The sequence below is a fragment of the Pristis pectinata genome, chromosome 7, assembly GCF_009764475.1.
Source record: "Pristis pectinata isolate sPriPec2 chromosome 7, sPriPec2.1.pri, whole genome shotgun sequence".
Lineage (NCBI taxonomy): Eukaryota > Metazoa > Chordata > Chondrichthyes > Rhinopristiformes > Pristidae > Pristis > Pristis pectinata.
This window is the reverse complement of record NC_067411.1, coordinates 51,512,620-51,532,492: the sequence shown is the minus strand read 5'-3', so window position 1 is coordinate 51,532,492 and position 19,873 is coordinate 51,512,620. Positions and strand designations below refer to the sequence as shown.

At 41.8% G+C, this 19,873-nt stretch overlaps 1 protein-coding gene across 3 annotated transcripts in view; it reads right to left on the bottom strand.

Moving 5' to 3' along the window:
* The window catches only part of bnc2 (basonuclin 2), a 550,218-nt gene that overhangs the window by 4,007 nt on the left and 526,338 nt on the right, over window positions 1–19,873 (bottom strand). The gene's annotated exons all lie outside the window — the stretch shown is intronic.

Here is a 19,873-nt window from a genome sequence, read left to right as displayed (position 1 = left end):
GTGCTTTAATAATGAGAGCAAAAATAAACTTTAAGCAAAATTAGAAAGAGTAGGCGACAACTATCAAGTGTTGCTACAAAGTCATTCATCACTTTGATGTTCTCACCCACAAGTCCCATAGGCAGTGAGTTCCCAGTCTCAGCTAGCACTTGGTGACTGCATGGAAGGTATTTGTCTACACAGGAAAGGAGGGAGAATTAATTGTTAGTGAGAGCCCCAAGCAGCCTGTTAGGACCAGTTTGTTCATTAATCTGGTGGTTACTTTTGGGCACTTTGATCATTTCACCACAGAGAGGAGAATCACTCAGATTTTAAGGTTAAGATCATAAGAAATAGGAGCAGAAGTAGGCCATCCGGCCCTTCGAGCTTACTCTGCCATTCATCAAGATCATACCTGATCTTCTCCCTAGCACCATTTTTCTGCCCTATATCTCTTGATTCTTTCAATATCCAGAAATCTTTCATCTCTGTTCTGAACCAACATAATGCCTAACAGGATGGAGAACTCCAAAGGATCTCCACCCTTTGGGTGAAAACATTTCTCCTTGTCTCAGTCCTTAACAGCCTACCCCTTTTTCTTAAACTGATTCCCCTGGTGGTAGACTCGTCAATTAGAGCAAACATCCTCCCTGCTCTCTAATCTTTCAGATATTTTTTAGAGTTTTATCAGTCTTAATCTTCTTACTCTTCTAAACTTCTACAAGAATACAGTCCCAGTCTGCACAATCTCTCCCCAGTCCTCCATTCCTGGAAACAGGTTAGCAAATCTTCACTGCACTCCTTCTATGGCAAGTACCTCCTTTCTTAGGTAAGGAGACCAAAAATGAGCAAAGTACTCCACTTGCAATCCCATCAAGGCCCTATACTATTGCAATAAGATTTTCTTACTGCTGTCATTGAATAGTCTCAATATACATACCATTCATCCTCCTAATCATCCGCTGCACCTACATAATGGTCTTCAGTGACTTGAGTTCAAGCACACCCAGGTCCCTTTGAACATCAACACTATCCAACACTAGGTCGAAGCAGAAATCTCCTCCTAATGAGGCTGACAAGTGAACCTCAATATCTGATCCAAACAATAAACAATTCATTGCTCTGTTTTAGTAACTGATTAAAATATGATACCTGCCATCACTCATCCAGTTTATTGAGTAGGGGGAGGTGGAGGTACAGGTGTTTGACCAGGCCCATGCTTTGGTTAAAGTGAGATGGAAACACAACTCAATCATATAATGAATCATAGAGCTGATAGGATTAGCACCCACCAGAATCTGTTATTATTTAAGTCAACCCACTGCTGAGATGAAGCATAGCATTTTCATTAAATTGTATTATGTTGCACAAGTTGTGGTGAATAAATAGACTCAGGTCACTTCTGTTGCTCCAAGCTGTTTGAAAAGTAAAACAATTGCCTGGGTACATGAGGAAACTTTAAAGCTCCTGGATGAACTTAGCTCTCTGTTTTGGAAATTGCTTTAACATTATAGAATTCCATTCTATTAGAATAGATTTCATATTGGCTTGCTTGTTTTTTCTTGAGGGTGGGAGGGGGAAATGTTGAAAATTAAATAATCTAATTAATTTATTTAACCAGTCAGGGTGTGATGCAGTTCCTGTCTTCAATCACTCTAAGGTACAGATGAGTGGCACTTGATTAGATTTTAATACCAGCACTCAGTGCGTAATCTGGACAGGAAGGTGATCCAGAGAAGAGCTGGGGAAGAATGTACAAGAAAGCAGAGAAACACTCAATATTTCAAATGACGATGTTGACTCATGTTTAATGAACACCCTTCTACTGGTCAAACTATAAATGTATTTGCACTTGCTTACTTCACTGCCTCCAAGCCATACTCCGTGAGGCTTTTGTTCACCTATGCAACAAGCATTATATATCAGCTGTCCTGCTGAAGTACAAGAGTAAATGATTTTAAATGTTAAACTGTGCAGAAGATAAGAAACAAAAGAAATATCCTGTGGTACCAGTGATGATTGGGCAGGGCCACAGAGGTGTGCTTGTTCAGTTTATTCTGGTCTGACTGAACTATAGCCTCATTGCTACTGTGACACTTTCCCTATGTCTGTTTAGGACTGGCCCATGTTAATGCTTCTCACTGTGAATGTAACCCACTCTGTCCTGGAGAAAGATTCCAAGCACACAATACAAATCCACTGGCACCAATAAAACACAGAGTGAATCACAGTCAAACTGTGCACCCTTCCTGGGTATTTTAAAGATGTCACAATTATGAAGGGGTACTCTGAATCCACACAACGTTGTGTCTTCACAGATGACCTGTGAAGGGCAACAGTGGCATTAATGGCAGCTAATGCAGCTCAGGTATTTGGAATTGCTGGAATATTATGAATTCTGGAAGACAATTACTGTACCATCCATGCAAAAATCATCTTGTGGAACTCCTGGCTGATTTTATTAATGCAGGTCTACAGAATGCTTCCTAAAGGTCTTTGCAGATCTAATTCTGAATAGATTACACCTTGTCACTGTCCACAAACTCTGGATGGCTCAGTGATGTGCTGAGAGGGTCTATTATCTTGCAGTACTGTGGTCCTGCATGTTCCTCATCTATTGTCAGCAGTGAAGCTAGCCTCACCTAATTGATTTATATTGACATTTTACTCAATTCGATGCTCTTTAGTATTGTAACAAATCTCTCACTGATGCGGGTGTAATGTAATAACCACCATGACCTCTGACTGCATTAGTGCTAAGTTTCAGGAGCTGGTTAGTGACATCAAAAGTGCTGGTTCCAATTTACTAATGGAAGAAATATCCCTGGTCTCCCAAAAAACCATTCAGCCACATGCAGAATCCATATTCAGAAAAAAAGTTGAATAAATATATCATCAAAACTAATGGCAGGAGTCCCACTAATGGTCCTTGTAGTTGTGGTACCAAAAGTATCTCAGCAACAAGTGCAAAACAAAGTGGTGCAGAAAATGCAGAGGCCTGACACTCAACACTGCCTGTCACACATGGACCAAAAGACCAACAGCTATATGAACAATAAAACTATTTCTTTCACGGTTGTGAGAACACTTTAGTGCTTGCAGGATTTCCAGGTGTTTCCCAGGCTGCCATGTTGTCACTGAAGGTTAGGTTGGTGGGATCCTGGCTCAATGGTCCTGTCTTATTGATCTACCTCCCAAGAAACTTCCAGTCAGCAGAGCTTCTTCAGCCCTTGCTTTGCCCAATGTGTCTATTATGTATTAGTAGCCCTAAAATAGAAAAGAGAAGGATATACAAGTTTCCCTAATGCCTGAGCCTGAGTGGAAAATAACAGATAAAACAACTGATAAATTGTGGTCTCCATCAATTCCTAACACACTGATGTGACTTTCTGGATCTCTCACTGGCCTGAAATGATGGAAAAATAATGATGGGACACTAACACCCAACAAGAGGGCACAAGCAACCAATGACAGGACACTAATGATGGAACATAAACACACAATGACTGGAATACTAATGATGGGACATTGATACCCAGTGATGGAACACTAACAGCTATTAGTGGGACATTTATGATGGGATATTAAGACCGAACAAATTGAGTGTCTCATTCCATCACCATAGAGTTGGCTAAGCATGGGTAATGTGCTTGATGCATTCTATCTGGACTTCATTAAGGCCTTTGATGAGGTCCCACATAGGAAACTGTTCCAAAAGGTAAGAAACAACAGGATTCAGGGCAATTGGCAAATTGGATCCAAAATTAACTTGGTGATAGGAGGCAGAAAGGTGACGATAGAGGATTGTTGTTGTAATTGGAAGTCTGTGACCAGTGGTGTAGAACAGGGATCGGTACTGGGACCCTTGGTGTTTGTTATTTATATGAAAAATCTAGATGTGAAAATAGGAAGTATGATTAGTAATTTCACAGATGACATGAAGATTGGTGGTGTTGTGGACCGTGAGGAGGGTGGGTTTCAATAACTGAATGATATTGACCAATTGGTAAAATGGGCATAAAAAAAGAAGATGGAATTTATTTTTGAAAGATGTGAGGTGTTACATCTTGGGAGGACTATGAATGCTAGGAATATAAACAATGAATCGTAGGGCCCTAGGAAGTACTGAAGAACAGAGGGAGCTTGGTGTACATGTCCAAGGATTCTTGAGGGCAGCAGCACAAGTAGTTAAGATGGTTGAAAAGGCATACAAGACTTTTGTCTTCATTAGCCAGGGCATAGAATACATGAGCAGGAGGAGTTATTGTACAACTATATAAAGCATAAGGATTGCTGCACTATCAGGAGTTGTACAGCACACAAACTGGCCCTTCAGCCTACTCGGTCCATGCCATCCATTGTATCTACCTACTTGAATCCCATTTACCCATGTTAAGTTCATAATGCTTCTCTCAATGCTTCTTAAATGTTATGAGGCCTCCATCTCTTCAGGGAACACATTACCACCCTCTGTGTGAAAGAAATTCACCTTCAGATCCCCTCTTAAACCTTCCTCTCACCCTAAGCCTTTGCCCTTTGGTCTTTGACAAACCCATCATGGGAATAATCTTTGTCTATCCCCTTCTTAATTTTATGTAACTCTATCAGGTATCCACCTCAGCCTCCTCTGCTCCAGGGAGAAAAAAACAGCCTATCCAGTCATTCCCTTTAACTGTAATGGTCTAATCCAGGCAACATCCTGGTGAATCTCTTGTGCACCCTTTCCTATAAAATCACATCTTTCCTATGCTATGGTGACCGGAACTGCACTCAATACTCCAGATGTGGCCTAACCAATGTTTTATAAAGCTGTAATATGACATCCTAACACTTATATTCCATGCCATGGCCAATGAAGGCAAGCATCTTATCTTATCCACCTGTGCTGCCACTTTCAGGGACCTCAGGGACTTGTACGCCAAGGTCTCTCTGTTCACCAAAACTCCTTGGAGTGCCAAACTGTTGGAAGGGCAGTAGTGATGGAGCACAGCAACCTCAGTGGTGTATTATTGAGCTGAGCTAGTAATAAAGGCTCTATGTGCTCTCTCAGAAAAATCCACGTCACTATTTCCAAGAAGAGCAGGGGAGTTCTGCATTGTCTTTTTCCCATTGCCTTGCAAATATTCTTTGTTTCCTTACAGGGAATGGTTCTTGCAGCAACATGGCTGGGCATCAATTCCCAGCACACTTACGATAATGGTTGATTTTGCAACCGTGGAATTGATTTGAAATGGACACGTTGATAATCGGATGGATGTGAGGAGGGGGAAAATGGGTGATGTGGGCATTGAAAGAGAGATAAGCTCAAATTTAGGTTGTGCATCAGCTCACACAGCTTCTCTGGAAAGATGATGATCATATCAGCATAGGAATCAGGACTGGTGTAAGAGGGCTCTGAAAATACGGGAAGCCTGAATAACTATTGTTAATAATAGACTTCCCTTCAAGTCACTGGAATATCAACATTCCTGAGCACAGACTTCAATTGTAACTGGGACGTCCTCATTTTTTTAAATTTCAAACTGCAGTTTTCTTTTCTTAACCTGCTCATTATTTTAAAATCAATCAATTAGAAGATACCTGTGAACCAGTAGAATCTGATTAAGAATTTATGTCCAGCAATGAAGTAAAAGCATATTTTTACGTACTATTTTAACACACTCGTAGTAATTGTACACTGGTGAGCACATGCAAGTACTTCAGAGACTAATTTGCAATTTCACAATAAACTACAGTATCTTGTAAGATTAGTAAATGGTTTATACCTGTGCGGTATTCTGTGAATGAGATGCCTGAGAAATGGGTTGTATAAAAGAAAGAAAGAAAAATTAGTTATGCTTTCAGTCACGTAACAAACCAGGAAACTAGTGCTTTCATAGTCAGTAACGGTAGATCTGATGTTTGGACACTGTTAACATGTCAATACATTTAGGAAACAAAATAGGGTCCCGTTTTTGTACCAAACAAGGCCAAGCCAAATTTAAAGAGATGTTCTATGCCCATCCCATTTGGACTCCAGGGAGCTGGCCTGTGAAATCTACGTAAAATCTGTGAGGTTATTCTTTTAGTAATTCTTATTAAAGTTAATTTATTCCCTTTATTTTAGTACACTTGGCTAGGACCTTATTTGCAGGCCTCTTTTTCTGATTAGGATAATCCCAGTGTAAGAAGCTCATCAACAAAGCATTAGCTCCTTTTTTCTAAGAAGACAGCACAGTGTTCCTGAGAACATTACAGGAGAAAGAAATGACTCGTATCAGTAAAGTCAAACATAGAGCCGCAAAGCACAGAAATAGGCCCTTTGGCCCATCAAGGTCTGCGCCAACCACCCTGGATCCACTGTAGTAATCCTACACTAATCACATTCCTATTCTGCCCATGTTCTGATCAACTCCCCCAGATTCTACCCATCACCTGCACACTAAGTGCAATTTAAAGTGGCCAATTAACCGAGTACCAAGTCACCAAACTGCTGGATTTGCACCCAAAATAGGTGAAGTAGGAGGCAGCTGATCATACAATTTAAACTAGTCACTGAGGATGGATCAACTCAAATATCAAAAAGGGTGAACAGGATCCGCAATGAAAAAGAAAACACAGTGTCCTGACATTTATTTAAAACAGTGAAATAATTCACCAGTATAAACTCACCTCTCTATGCTCCTGTTCCAGCCTGATGCAACCAGGGACTTGTTCTCACTAATATGTATGCAGTTGTTCAAGTCTTTTACTTATTTACCTGATTGCAATATCAATCAATCAAAAGAGGACTAACACTCTTCCAAAAATTCTACAATCAAATGTTGGTTTGACTTAAGAAGTTGGAGTGTGGACTGGTCGGTGCAATGTCTTTGCATGTCACCACTACAGTCTGTGTTTGAATTGAGTGTAGACCTGAGACATCAAAGTCTCATCTCTCCAGTTAAATATCTTCAAGGTACTTTGTTTAGAAAGTACAAGGACTATCATTTACATGCACCTCCTCTACCCCTCCACCCCACCCCACACTTCCACAAGCAACAAAAAAATAGCAGTTCCTCAGCTCAGGAGAGTTTTACCCTAAAACACACCCACAATTAAACACAGATCAGACTCACTTGGTAATTTTGCTATTAGAGACCACAAAACAACATCAGGAACAACCACAATTTTCCTTCTTGTAACACTTTTAACGTAATAACACTTCTCAAGAAGCAGTACCATAGAAGCAGTACCATAAGATTGTAAGACATAGGAGCAGAATTAGACTATTCGGCCCATTGAGTCTGCTCCGCCATTTGAATATGGCTGATTTATTTTCCCCTCTCAATCCCATTCTCCTGCCTTCTTCCCATAACCTTTGACGGCCTAACTAATCAAGGACCTATCAAACTCTGCTTTAAATATACTCCATGACCAAAGAGACAAAATTGGAGGAGTAGAGATTCTTTGCAGGGTGATGGTCCACAGAAAGGAAGAGAAAGGGAGAGACCGGGACCTATTGAAGGAACCAAAAACAAGGATGAGAATTTTAAAATGTCACATGGTTTGGCAATGAGTGCTTTTCCAGTGCTGGGACAGAGTTGAGGGAATTTACTCTGAATGGACCTGTATGTAATCTGTGAATGATTGACATTAATCTAAATTGCAAAAGGTTAAACAATCCTGGCTCTTTTTACGTTTGATAATTTTCATCAGCCTCAAATTACCAATTGTTTATTTAAAAATGCTTAGGTAGGAATGGTAGTAAAAATAAAAATCTGATACAGGGATGAATTCAAACTTTGTTAGCAAATGACTAAATACATTCTGGAGTTAAAAAAAGTCATGTAGATAGCGGAAAAAAGCACAACTGATTGACTTATGTCCTTCAGGGAATTATATTTACTGTTCTTACCCAAGGTAAAATGTGACTTCAGACTCACTGCAATATGGTTGACTTTACCGGCCTTTGAAAAGGTCCGGGCCAAATACTCAGTTTGAGAGTATCAGGGATGGATGATAAATGTTGGCCCACAGTGACATCCACATCCTGCAAAATAAGTTTTTCAAACAAGATCTTAGGGAGCAGGATCACATAATAAATAATAAATAATTTGGGTTGGATTGTTTTGAATTGACTGGATTCTGAGAATCTTCACTTCCTTACTCATGTTTTGGTGTTTGAAACAATGATGGAAATATGGGTGGGTGACTCACGCATCACCATGAATGCAACCTGGGTGTTCCAGGTAAAATCATTCTACAGTTGAGGTCCATATTCTGTTTCTATAAAGAACCTCAAAACATTTCTTCTGAGATAAGTTCAAAGCTGAGGCTTAATCAAATTGCAAATATCTTCTTCAGTGATAAACGCTTTCATTGCCAAACCCTTGATATGGAGCCTCACCAAACAGTGATTCTGTGAATTACCAGGTTCTAAAAGTGAGAGCAGAACATCGTTGACCTCTGAATGAGTGTGCAATACAAGGCATTTCACAGCAAAGGAAGGGATGGCTTGGGGGCATTCTGGCCTTGAAAAATCAATGTAATTAATGCAACATGTTCTCTTTCAATTCTGTTTTTAATGTGTAACCATACAAATAGCAAATTTATTCCTGCTTTCACATAACTATATTTTTCACAGGGCAGCACAGTGACGCAGCTGGTATAGCCCCTGCCTCAGAGTGCCAGAGACCTAGGCTCAATCCTGACCTTGGAAGCTGTCTGTTTGAAGTTGCTCATTCTCCCTGTAACTGCATGGGTTTCATTTGAGTGCTCCTGTCTCTCCCACATGCCAAAGACATGCAGACCGGTAGGTTAACTGACCACTGTAAATTGCCCCTAGTGTGTAGGTGAGTTGGAGAATCTGGGGGGAATGATGGAAACTTGGGGAGAAATGGGATTAATGTAGGATTAGTGAAAATGGGTGGTTGATGGGTCAGTATAGACATAGTGGGCTGAAAAGCCTGTTTGTGAGTCCATGACTTTCTATTGTATAACCACTTCAATAACTTCCTTTTGGCCTTCCCACACTAATTATCATCTAAACAGAATCAGGAAAGCCTCAGAGCCACAGAACATTTGTAAATCCAGAGAATTTCCCCAAAATAAACCAAAACATGCTGTCAAGTTTAGTTTTAAATATTGGTTTGTAGCATTTTTATATCACAACCTGAAATTCTCCCACATATGGATATGTGTCAGCCAGTAGCCCTTCCATCATCAGACTAGTTTCTTGCCCATTTTTGTTGCTTAATATGTGAATTCACATTCTGGAGTTCTCAATCTGCAGCTTTTCTGTACTGTATTGTGCAATGATTTTTACAGTCTTGGAAAGTTTTGAAATCCCACTTACAAAGCCATTTTGCAGAGAAGGAATTGAATCAAGACAAGGATGGTAGCCAAGGTATAGCCATCTTATGGGGCTGAACTCTAAATAAATCCTGGTCAACTGAGATAAACCCCAAGTGGAATTTGTTCATCCAAGAATCTGACAAAATTTAAATCAGAGATTATTTTGCCAAAACTATTTCAGAGAATAGTGGGAAACTCAGCAGGTCAGACAGCAACTGTGGGGAGCGAACGGAGTTGATGTTTCAGGTCAAGGACCCTTGAATGCTTTCCGCATTTTCTGTCTTTGTTTCAGATTTGCAACATCTGCAGCTTTTAATCATTTTACCAATACAAAGGTTTCTACAACATGTTGTAGAACTACAACTACGTAAATTTGAGCTGCTTCAATGAAACACAGTTGGATTTAAAGAAAGACCAAAATCACCACTTATATTGCTGTCCAACAATATCCTATGGTGATCGATTCAGGTCTCTGCTTTCATATCACTAATACAACGCAAATGTTCATTCACAGCTTCGTGTCAACCCCTCCAATGATACTGAAAATTATCGTTCTATTATTTGAGGTACCTCGAAGAATCTCAACCACTCCCGACTCCCTACTCCAGCCCTCTCAGAATACCACACTTTTCTCATTCTGGCCTCTTACACACCCTAAGATTTCACTTGTCCCACTAGTAGGCCCTGTGTACTTAGCTGTCTCCTCCTGAAGCCCATCTCCTACTTTAATACTTCTGTCAAAACATGACCAAGATTTTTCCCATTTCCCCCAATGCTCCGAGTGGCTTGGTATCATGTTTTGGTTGGTTATTACTTCCTGAAGCACCTTGGGATTGACTCCCACGTTAACTGCGCTGTACCAAGGCCAGCTGTTATTAGAAACACAGATCAAAGGAAGATTCTTTAAGACTGCTACACAAAGTTCATTTTAATTAATCTATTCCACATCTTTTGCTGATCTTCCATGTTTAATTTCAGATTTTCGTAGTTTGTAACAATATGGAAAGAGGCCATTCAGCCTGGCTCTCAGAACATTCTCATTTGGCTCATTCTCTTCCTGTAACCTATTTTTTCTCATATGGCCATCAATTCCCCATTGATTCTCCTCCCCCCATCCAACACTGGGTAATTTACAGCAGCCAATTAATCTTATCAGCAATTTTTCCAGATCTGGGAAGAAACTGGAGCATCCAGGGAAGCTCATACAGTCAAGGAGGACATTTTGCACACTCCACGCGTAATGTCAGCTCATTTGTCAGCTCTTGCTCCACCTCTTTCCCTCACTTCTTTATACTGGCTATCTCCCCTCTTTCCTTCAGTCCAGATGAAGGGCCTCAACCCAAAACGTCAGTTATTTCAGATGCTGCCTGACCCACTGAGCTCCTCCAGGATTTTGTTTGTTGCTCCAGATTCCAGCATTTGCAATCTCTTGTTTCTTTACACAAACTGTACCGGGGTCAGGATCAAACCCAGATTTCTGGAGCTATGAGGTAGCAGTACTAACTGCTGTGTCACCATGCCACCCTAATAGGATCTTGTACAGTACCCCAAGACCTTAGGACATAATATACTTAAACAATGGTTGGAGAGTAAACTGGAGTTACAAAGCTCACTTCTACAGTGTGATGAACTTTAGGTTTGATTCTCAATTCTCAGTTGCTGTACTCAGGAAATATAGGGAGGTCTGAATCACTCAGACAATGAACGAAGCTCAAGACCAATGAACAATGGAGGAAAGGGCTCAAAGGGGGAAGGAGATGGTGCAACAGACAAAGGAAGGAGGTGAGACATTCTAATGAGGAAAGGTGATAATGGACCAATCAAGGACTGGGAGGAAAATAGCACATTTCTACCAAAAGAGGACAGAGTTGGGTGGGGACTGGGGGTGGTGGGGGTGGGGGGGGGGGTGGGCAGGAAAGGCAGTGGAATGAGATTATATCATTATGTAATTCCAGAAAGGGAACAGTCTCTATCTAACACATGGACATTACTATTATTATACAATTATACACTACCAAGTAATACATACTGACCAACACATTCATTAAAGATTGCACTGTGCTTATACTCAATGTACTACCGGAGATGTTATAGGCTTACCATATGTAGCAATTTTCAGTCTCAATAATATAGACATTATGCCATCACTGTAGATTATACAGGTGCCATTCACTTAATTTCACGGACACGATAATGTATACTGCTCAGACAATGTATTCTTTGTTATATAGATTACCTTGAAATGCATAGTTTATAGTTTTAGCAATGTGAAACAGGTCCACTAAATGTTGCACTACTTAATTTTACAGTCCAGGGTTTTTTTTGTTCAATTGTAAATACAAATCTAACGCTGGGTGAAACAGAAATTACTCAAACCACTATTGTTTTCTATCTTGCAGAGAGACAATATATGATAAGTATAATTAAAGGAGAAAATAGCAAGTCAATTAAATCTGTTTTAATGTGAAAGAATCACTTATACTGGTCACGCGCACACCTCCTTCACAGTCAAATTACTCATTTCAAGATAAGCTACTGTGAAATCCTTATGGGGTTTAACTAATTTACTGCACAGATACTGCATGTCTGTTATAATAACATGTAGGATGTATTGGGGTCGACCATTTATCAGAATTAGAGTTCTTTTCTCAATTGGCAGTGAATTGCGCTGCCTACACCATTCCTCCACCGTCAGCAATGCAGCCCTCATGGCCTGTAATGTGGCGGCAAATAAGACCAACATTCTCCCATTGTTAGGGAAAAGGAGTGGGGGTGGTGGTGGGGGGGAGAGGGGTGAGAGGCAGTGTCTGGAGGAGCTCAAAAAATGCTTCACAGAGGAAGTAAGGTACTAATGGCCCCCAGCTCTGGACCTGTTAATCATTTTCACACTTCTCTACAGTTGACAAGCAGGGACACTTATTTACAGAGTAATTACGTACATATGAAGATGGAACAAATCACAAAACATAAACAAAAAAGGAAGGACAGGTGGAAATTACAAGAGAGGACTAAGGAGTGGAACAAGGTAATACTTTTTGATTCTTCAACTAATATTCAAATTAAAGTTAAGCATCACCCTGATTCTGCAAATATTTTTTGTTCCAGTGAAATATATATGGGGGTGTCTCTTAAAGGAACATCAGCCATCACGCTATCTTTATAGTAATGAGTTATGTTAGGATGAATAGTCTGTTTACATCATCATTGATATATTTTAGACTCACTGCCGACTCTTTCTAACTTATTTCATAGAATAGTCTACTTTTTCTAAACAGACTAGTGTTTTCCAATTCCCTGAAACTGAGACTCCTACATGAAATGAAGGCAGTGTTCACCCAAATTAAGAATAGAAGTTTGATTGTGATAGGAGGTTGCATGACTGACTGCCATTTGCTTCATTACTATTTTGAGATGTATATCATACAATGCAATCAGACTATTGCATTCAGGCTTAAACTAGTGCAGGCTATTCTCAGGTAATGAACAGGTTCCATTTTTAGAGATGTACTGAAGTTAATTTTGTCCATAAGTCAGAAAACACACAAAGACCACTCGATATGGTAGCAATACTTCCCAAGTATTACAATGAATGGCATTTAAAAACATGTAAGTTGATAAGAATGAACAATTACTAGAGCAGACAGAGAGGAAACTAGTTTCTGCCATTTGTAGGAATGAACACATGTACACACGTCAACATTTGAATTTAATAAAATTATGGGATCTCGGAGTGTCCATAGGTTTGGTCGTTCATAATCTGGGGATGGTCTGTAGTTGGAGATATTTGAAAGTGTACTATTACACAGAATCCAAAAGCATACAATTAAGAAATTACTATTTTAACATCTAAGCACAGCAACTTTGAGACAGGCTGTGAGGTTGGATGTGCTGCAGCTGAGATCAAAGTGCGGGCTTTATTGAGGAGGGCAAGCAGCGCTCAGGGACGCTTTATTCCCTTCCCTTTCTTTCTTATTTGTGACATCACGGTTGGCCCTCATGCACAGCAAGGGAAGGAAAAGTCTAGGCGAGCGGTAGTGGTAAGGGATTCATTACTGAGGAGAAACACTAATGCATTTCTGTGGCCAAGAGCAAGACTATAGACTGGTATCTTGCCTTCCTGGTAGCAAGATCAGGGATGCCTTTGAGCAGATATAGAAAATTCTGCAGCAGGAGGGAGAACAGCCAGAGGTCACAATACATGTTGCATGAACGATATGGGTAGAAAGAGGGATGAGGTCCTGCCAAAGTGAATTCAGGGAGTTTAGGCAGAATGTTAAAAAGCAGCATCTGTAGAGTTGTAATCACAGGATTAGTCTCTGTGCCATGTGCAAGTGAGAATAGAAATAGGAGGGAGGTCAGATGAATGTGTGGTTGAAGAGCTGGTGCAGGAGGGAGGGCTTTAGGTACATAGAATTACAATATTGTTGCAATCACAGAAAACAGGGTTGAGTGAAGGGCAAGACTAGCACTGAGGTACAGAAAATTCAGACAGGAAGAGGGGGATGCAAAAGAGGAAGAGGAGTCACATGTCTGATTGGGAAGAACATCACAGCAGTACGCAGTGGGAGGAATTGTCCAATGGGTAGAACCTAGGAAAAGAGAGGGGCAATCACTTTGCTGGGGTTATACTGCAGGCCTCCCAACAGTCAGCAGGAATTAGAGGAATAGATATTTAAGCAAATCGCAGAAAGGTGTAAAAGCAATAGGGTGAAAATAATGGGGGATTTTAACTTTCCCACTATTGACTCGGATTGCCTTAGATGGGGCAGAATTCGTCAAGATAGTTTTTTGAGACACTGTGGAGATAGTCCTACCAGAGAAGCGGCTGTACTTTACCTAATTTTAGGAAATAAAACCAGGCAGGTGGTGGAAGCATCAGCTGGGGAACACTTTGGAAACAGTGACAATGATTCTGTAAGTTTCAAGGTAGTTATGGAAAGGAATAAAGTTGATCCTCAAGTTTAAGGTCCTGAAGTGGGAGAAGGCTTGTTTTAGATCGTGCAAAAAGGATGTGGGAAGTAGATCGGGAGCAAATACTTGCAGGCAAAACAATATCTAACAGGTAGGAGTCTTCTAAAAGACAGTTAGCAGGAGTAAGGGTGAAAGGCAAAGATGGCAAGATTAGAGAACCAAAGTTTATTGAAGGTTTGGTCAGGGCAGAAACAGGAAGCATATGACAGGTATAGGCAAGACCCTTGAGGAATATAGACGGTGAAGGAGAGTACTTAAGAAAGAAATTAGGAGGGCAAAAAGAGGTCATGAAACAACCTTAGTGAGATGAAGGAGAATCCTGTCATCCAAAGAGTCATAGAGCAAACACAGCATGGATACACGTCCTTCAGCTCAATGAGTCCATGCCAACCTCGTTCTGGACCTAGCTAGTCCTGATTTTCTGCCTTTCACTCATATCCCTCGAAGCCCCAGTCCTCCATGTACCTATCCAAGTGCTTCTTAAATTATACTATTGTACCCACCTTAACCACTTCCTCCAGCAGCTCGTTCCATAGACTCACCACCCTCAAAAGTTGCCCTTCAGGTCCCTTTCAATTCTTTCCCCCCTCATCCTAAATTGATGCCCCCTACTTTGGATTCCCCTATGCTAGGGAAAAGACTGTTACCGTCCACTTTATAATTCATAATTTTAAACATTTCTATAAGGTTGCCTCTCATAATTTTAAAACATTTCTATAAGGTTGCCCCTTATTCTCCTACTTTCCAAGGAATAAAGACCTAGCCTGGCCCTATCTCAGGCCCTCTAGTCCTGGCAACATCCTCGTAAATCTTTTCTTCACTCTTTCCAGTTTAACCACGTCTTTCCTATAACAGGGTGACCAAACAGTACACACTACTCCAAGTGCGGCCTCACCATCAACTTATACAACTGCAACATAATGTCTCAACTCCTATACTCAGTGCCCTGTACTGATGAAGGCCAGCATGCTAAACACCTTCTTCACCACCTCTGTCTACCTGTGACACCGCCTTTCAACAAAGTCTGCACTTGGTCTCTCTGTTCCATTACACTCCCTACTGTCCTACCATTCGTAGTATAAGTCCTACTCTGGTTTTGACTTTCAAAAATGCATCACCTCACACTTATCTGTATATTAAAATCCATTTGCCACTCCTCGGCCCACTTCCCTAACTAATCAGGATCCCCCTGTAATCTATGATAACCTTCTTCACTATCAACAAACCTCTTAATTTCATGTCATCCGCAAATTTACTGATCAAGCCTTGTGCATTCGTGTCCAATCATTTATATAAATAGCAAATAACAAGGGTCCCAACATTCGACCCATGCGGCACACCACTAGTCACCGGCCTCCATTCTGAGAAACAACCTTCAACCACCACCCTCTGCTTCCTACCTTCGAGCCAGCTGTGAATCCACCTAACTGGATCTCCCTGGAATCCATGAGGTCTAACCTTCCAGACCAGTCTGGCATGCAGGACCTTGTCGAGGGCCTGCTAAAGTCCAAACAGACAACATCCACTGCCCTGCCTTCATCTACCCTTTTGGTTACCTCTTCCAAAGAACTCTAAAAGATTCGTCAAGCATGACTTCCCACGCACAAAGCCATGCTGACTCCTCCTAATGAGATTCTGTCCATCTAAATGCTGGTAGATCCTGTCCTTGAGAATTCCTCCAGTATCTTCCCCCACTACTGATGTCAGCTGACCAGGCCTGTAGTTCCCTGGTTGGTCCTTGCTATCCTCTTACATAACGTAACAACATTAGCCACCTTCCAGTCTTCGGGAACTCACCAGTGGCTAACGATGAAGCAAATATCCTCTGCAAGGGCCTCCGCAATTTCTTCTCTAGCCTCCCACAAAATCCGAGAATGTACTAGGAGAGAAGGAGGATGAGAGGATACTTGATGGAGGTATACAAAATATTAAGAGGAATAGATAGAGCAGACAGCCAGCGACTTTATCCCAGGGCACCAATGCTCAATACAAGAGGGCAGAGGGCATGGCTTTAAAGTTATGGGTGGGAAGTTCAAGGAAGGTTTTTCACCCAGAGAGTGGTTGGGGCATGGAATGCACTGCCTGGGGTAGTGGTGGAGGCAGATGCATTGGTCAATTCAAGAGATTGTTAGATAAGCATATGGAAGAATTTAAAATAGGGGGTATGTGGGAGGAAGGGGTTAGGTAGACTTAGGTGTGGTTTAAAGGTCGGCACAACATGGTGGGCTGAAAGTCCTGTATTGTGCTGTATTTTTCTTTGGTTCTATGGTACTTGGTCAGGCCCTGGGGATTTATCCACCTTAATGTGCTGTAAGGCTGCAAATACCTCCTCCATAGTAATATGAATATTCCCCAAAACATCTTCATTTGCTTTTCTTTATCTCTTGAGGCAACCCATGATTTTCTCCTCAGTAAATACCTGAGGAGAAATATTCATTAGAAATCCCACCCATCTCCTGTGGCTGGGACATAGGTAGCCCTGCTGATCTCCAAGGGGAGCTATTCTTTCCCTAGCCACCCTTTTTCTCATAATATATCCATAGAACCTCTCGAGATTTTCCTTAACCTTACCTGCCAGATCTATCTCAGGCCCTCTCTTTGCCCTCCTGATTTGCCTCTTAAGTGCATTCTTAATCTTTTTTATAGTCATCAAGGGATTCACTCGACACCAACCTCCTAAACACAATGTATGCTTCTCTCTTTTTCTTGACTGGAGCCTCAACATCTCTCGTCAGCCAAGGTTCCCAAAACTTGGCAGGTTTACCCTTCACCCGAATAGGAACATGCTGCTCCTGAACTCTTGATATCACACTCTTAAAAGCCTTCCACTTGCCATTCATTCCTTTCCTTTCCAACAGGCTCACCCAATCGACCTCTGCTAGATCCTGCCTAACTTCCTCAAAATTAGCCCTGATCCAATTTTGGACGTGATCCTGTGGACCTGTCCTATCCTTTTCCATCACTGTCTTAAAACTGATAGAATTATAGTCACTAGAGGCAAAGAGCTCCCTGACTGCTATTTCCGGTACTTGCCCTGCCTCGTTCCCGAAGACAAGGTCCAGTATTGCACCCTCCTAAGTAGGGCCCTCTATAAATTGACTCAGGAAACTTTCCTGGACACATTTCACAAATTCCACCCCATCCAGGCCCTTAATACTCTGTGTGGCCCAGTCAATACCGGGGAAATTAAAATCTCCCACTAATATAACCCTGTTATTCTTACAACTATGAGCAATTTCTCTGCACATCTGCTCCTCAAGTTCCCGCTGACTACTGGGGGGTCTATAATATAGCCCAACTGGAGTGACCCTCCCTTTTTTGTTTCTAAGTTCTACCCATATGTCCTCACTGGACGATCCACCAAGAATGTCATCTCTAAGTACTGCTGTTACGTTCTCCATTATCGAAAAGACAACACCCCCTCTTTGCTTACTTGTGTCTCTGTCACACCCGTAGCATCTGTATCCTGAAACATTGAGCTGCCAGCCCTGCCCTTCTCTCAGCCATGTTTCTGTTATGCCTATAATATCCCAATCCTCAGAGCCAATCTGCCCTACCTGTTGACCCTGTGCATTGAAATAAATGCAGATTTACTGAGTATTCCTTTCCCTCCCTTTACTGTGCCCCTGGCTATCCTGATTACTAAACTTACTCTCACAGGCTACTGCTTTATCCCATGACTTGCTCCTGCTAAGAGTCCTACCCCTCTGCCAATATAGTTTAAACCCTCCCGTGCAGCATGAGCAAACTTCTCTGCAAGGATATTGTCCCCCTCAGGTTCAAGTGCAACCCTTCCCTCTTGTACAGGTTGCCCCAGAAGAGATCCCAATGATCCAAGAACCTGAATCCCTGCTCCCTGCACCAGCTCCTCAGCCACACACTCACCTGGCCTACCTTCTATTTCTGACCTCACTAGCACATGACCCCAGGAGTAATCCGGAGATCACTACCCTCGAGGTCCTACTTCTTGACTTCTTACCTAACTCCCTATACTCATTCTGAAGAACCTCATCCTTTGTTCTACCCATGTCGTTTGTACCAACATGTTTATTGACATCTGGCTGTTCACCCTCCCGCTCTAGAATTTTCTGTAGCCACTCAGAGACATTCTTGACCCCAGCACCCGGGAAGCAACACACCATCCTGACGTCTCTTCTGCGGCCATAGAATTTCCTGTCTGTTCCCCAACTGTCGAGTCTCATATCACTCTCGCCCTGCCTGATTGCACCCTATCTCTCTGAGTCTCAGAGCCAGTCACAGTGCCAGACACCTGATAGAGGTGTCTGGCACTGTGGCTGATAGGGGGGGGGACCTGATAGAGGTGTATAAGATGATGAGAGGTATTGATCGGGTAGATAGTCAGAGGCTTTTCACCAGGGCTGAAATGGTGGCCACAAGAGGACATAGGTTTAAGGTGCTGGGGAGTAGATATAGAGGAGATGTCAGGGGTAAGGTTTTTTACTCAGAGAGTAGTGAGTGCGTGGAATGGGCTGCCGCAACGGTGGGTGGAGGCGGATACAATAGGGTCTTTCAAGAGACTGTTAAATAGGTACATGGAGCTAAGTAAAATAGAGGGCTATGGGTAAGCCTAGTAATTTCTAGGGTAAGGACATGTTTGGCACAGCTTTATGGGCCGAAGGGCCTGAATTGTGCTGTAGTTTTTCTATGTTTCTATGTTTATTTAAGAAGGGCAGTCGTGAGCAGCCAGGTAATTGTAGGCTGGTGAGTCTTACGTCAGTGCTGGGGAGGTTGTTGGAGAAAATTCTAAGAGACAGGATTTATATACATTTTGAAAGGCAGGAACCGAGTCAGCATGGCTATGAGTTAGGGAAGATATCTCACTAATTTGATTGAGTTTTTGAGGAACTAGTAAAGGAGATTGATGAAGGCAGGGCAGTAGATGTTGTCCATATGGACCTTAGTAAGGCATTTAACAAGGTCCTAGATGGTAGATTGGTCCGGAAGGTAAGGCACATGGGATCCAAAGTGAGCTGGCTAATTGGATCCAAAATTGGCTTGGTGATAGAAAGAAGAGGGTAGCGGTGGAAGGATGCTTTTTCTGATTGAAAGTCTGAGACTAGAGGAGTACCACAGGGACTGGTGTTGGGACCTTGCTATTTGCGATATATATATTGATTTTGATGTGAATTTAGGAGGTATGATTAGTAAGTTTGTGGATGACATGAAAATTGATGGTGTTGTGGATAGCGAGGAAGGTTGTCTAAGGCTACAGCATGATATAAATCAGATGGAAAGTTTGGCATAGTACTGGAAGATGGAACTTAATCCTGACACGTGCAAGGTGATGCCTTTTGGGAGATCATATAGGGGTAGGATATATAACAGGAAACGGTGGGGCACTTGGAAAGGTTGATGAGCAGAGAGACCTGGGGCTCCAAGTCCATACTTCCATGAAAGTGGCAAAACAGGTTGATAAGGTTGTGAAGAAGACATATGGCATGCTTACCTTCAGAGATGAAGGAATAGAATACAAGCGTCGGAATGTTCTGTTGCAACTTTACAAACACTGGCTAGGCTGCACTTGGAAGTATTTTGTGTAGTTTTTGGATGCTATTCCAAAGGAAAAATGTTATTGTGCTGGAGAGAG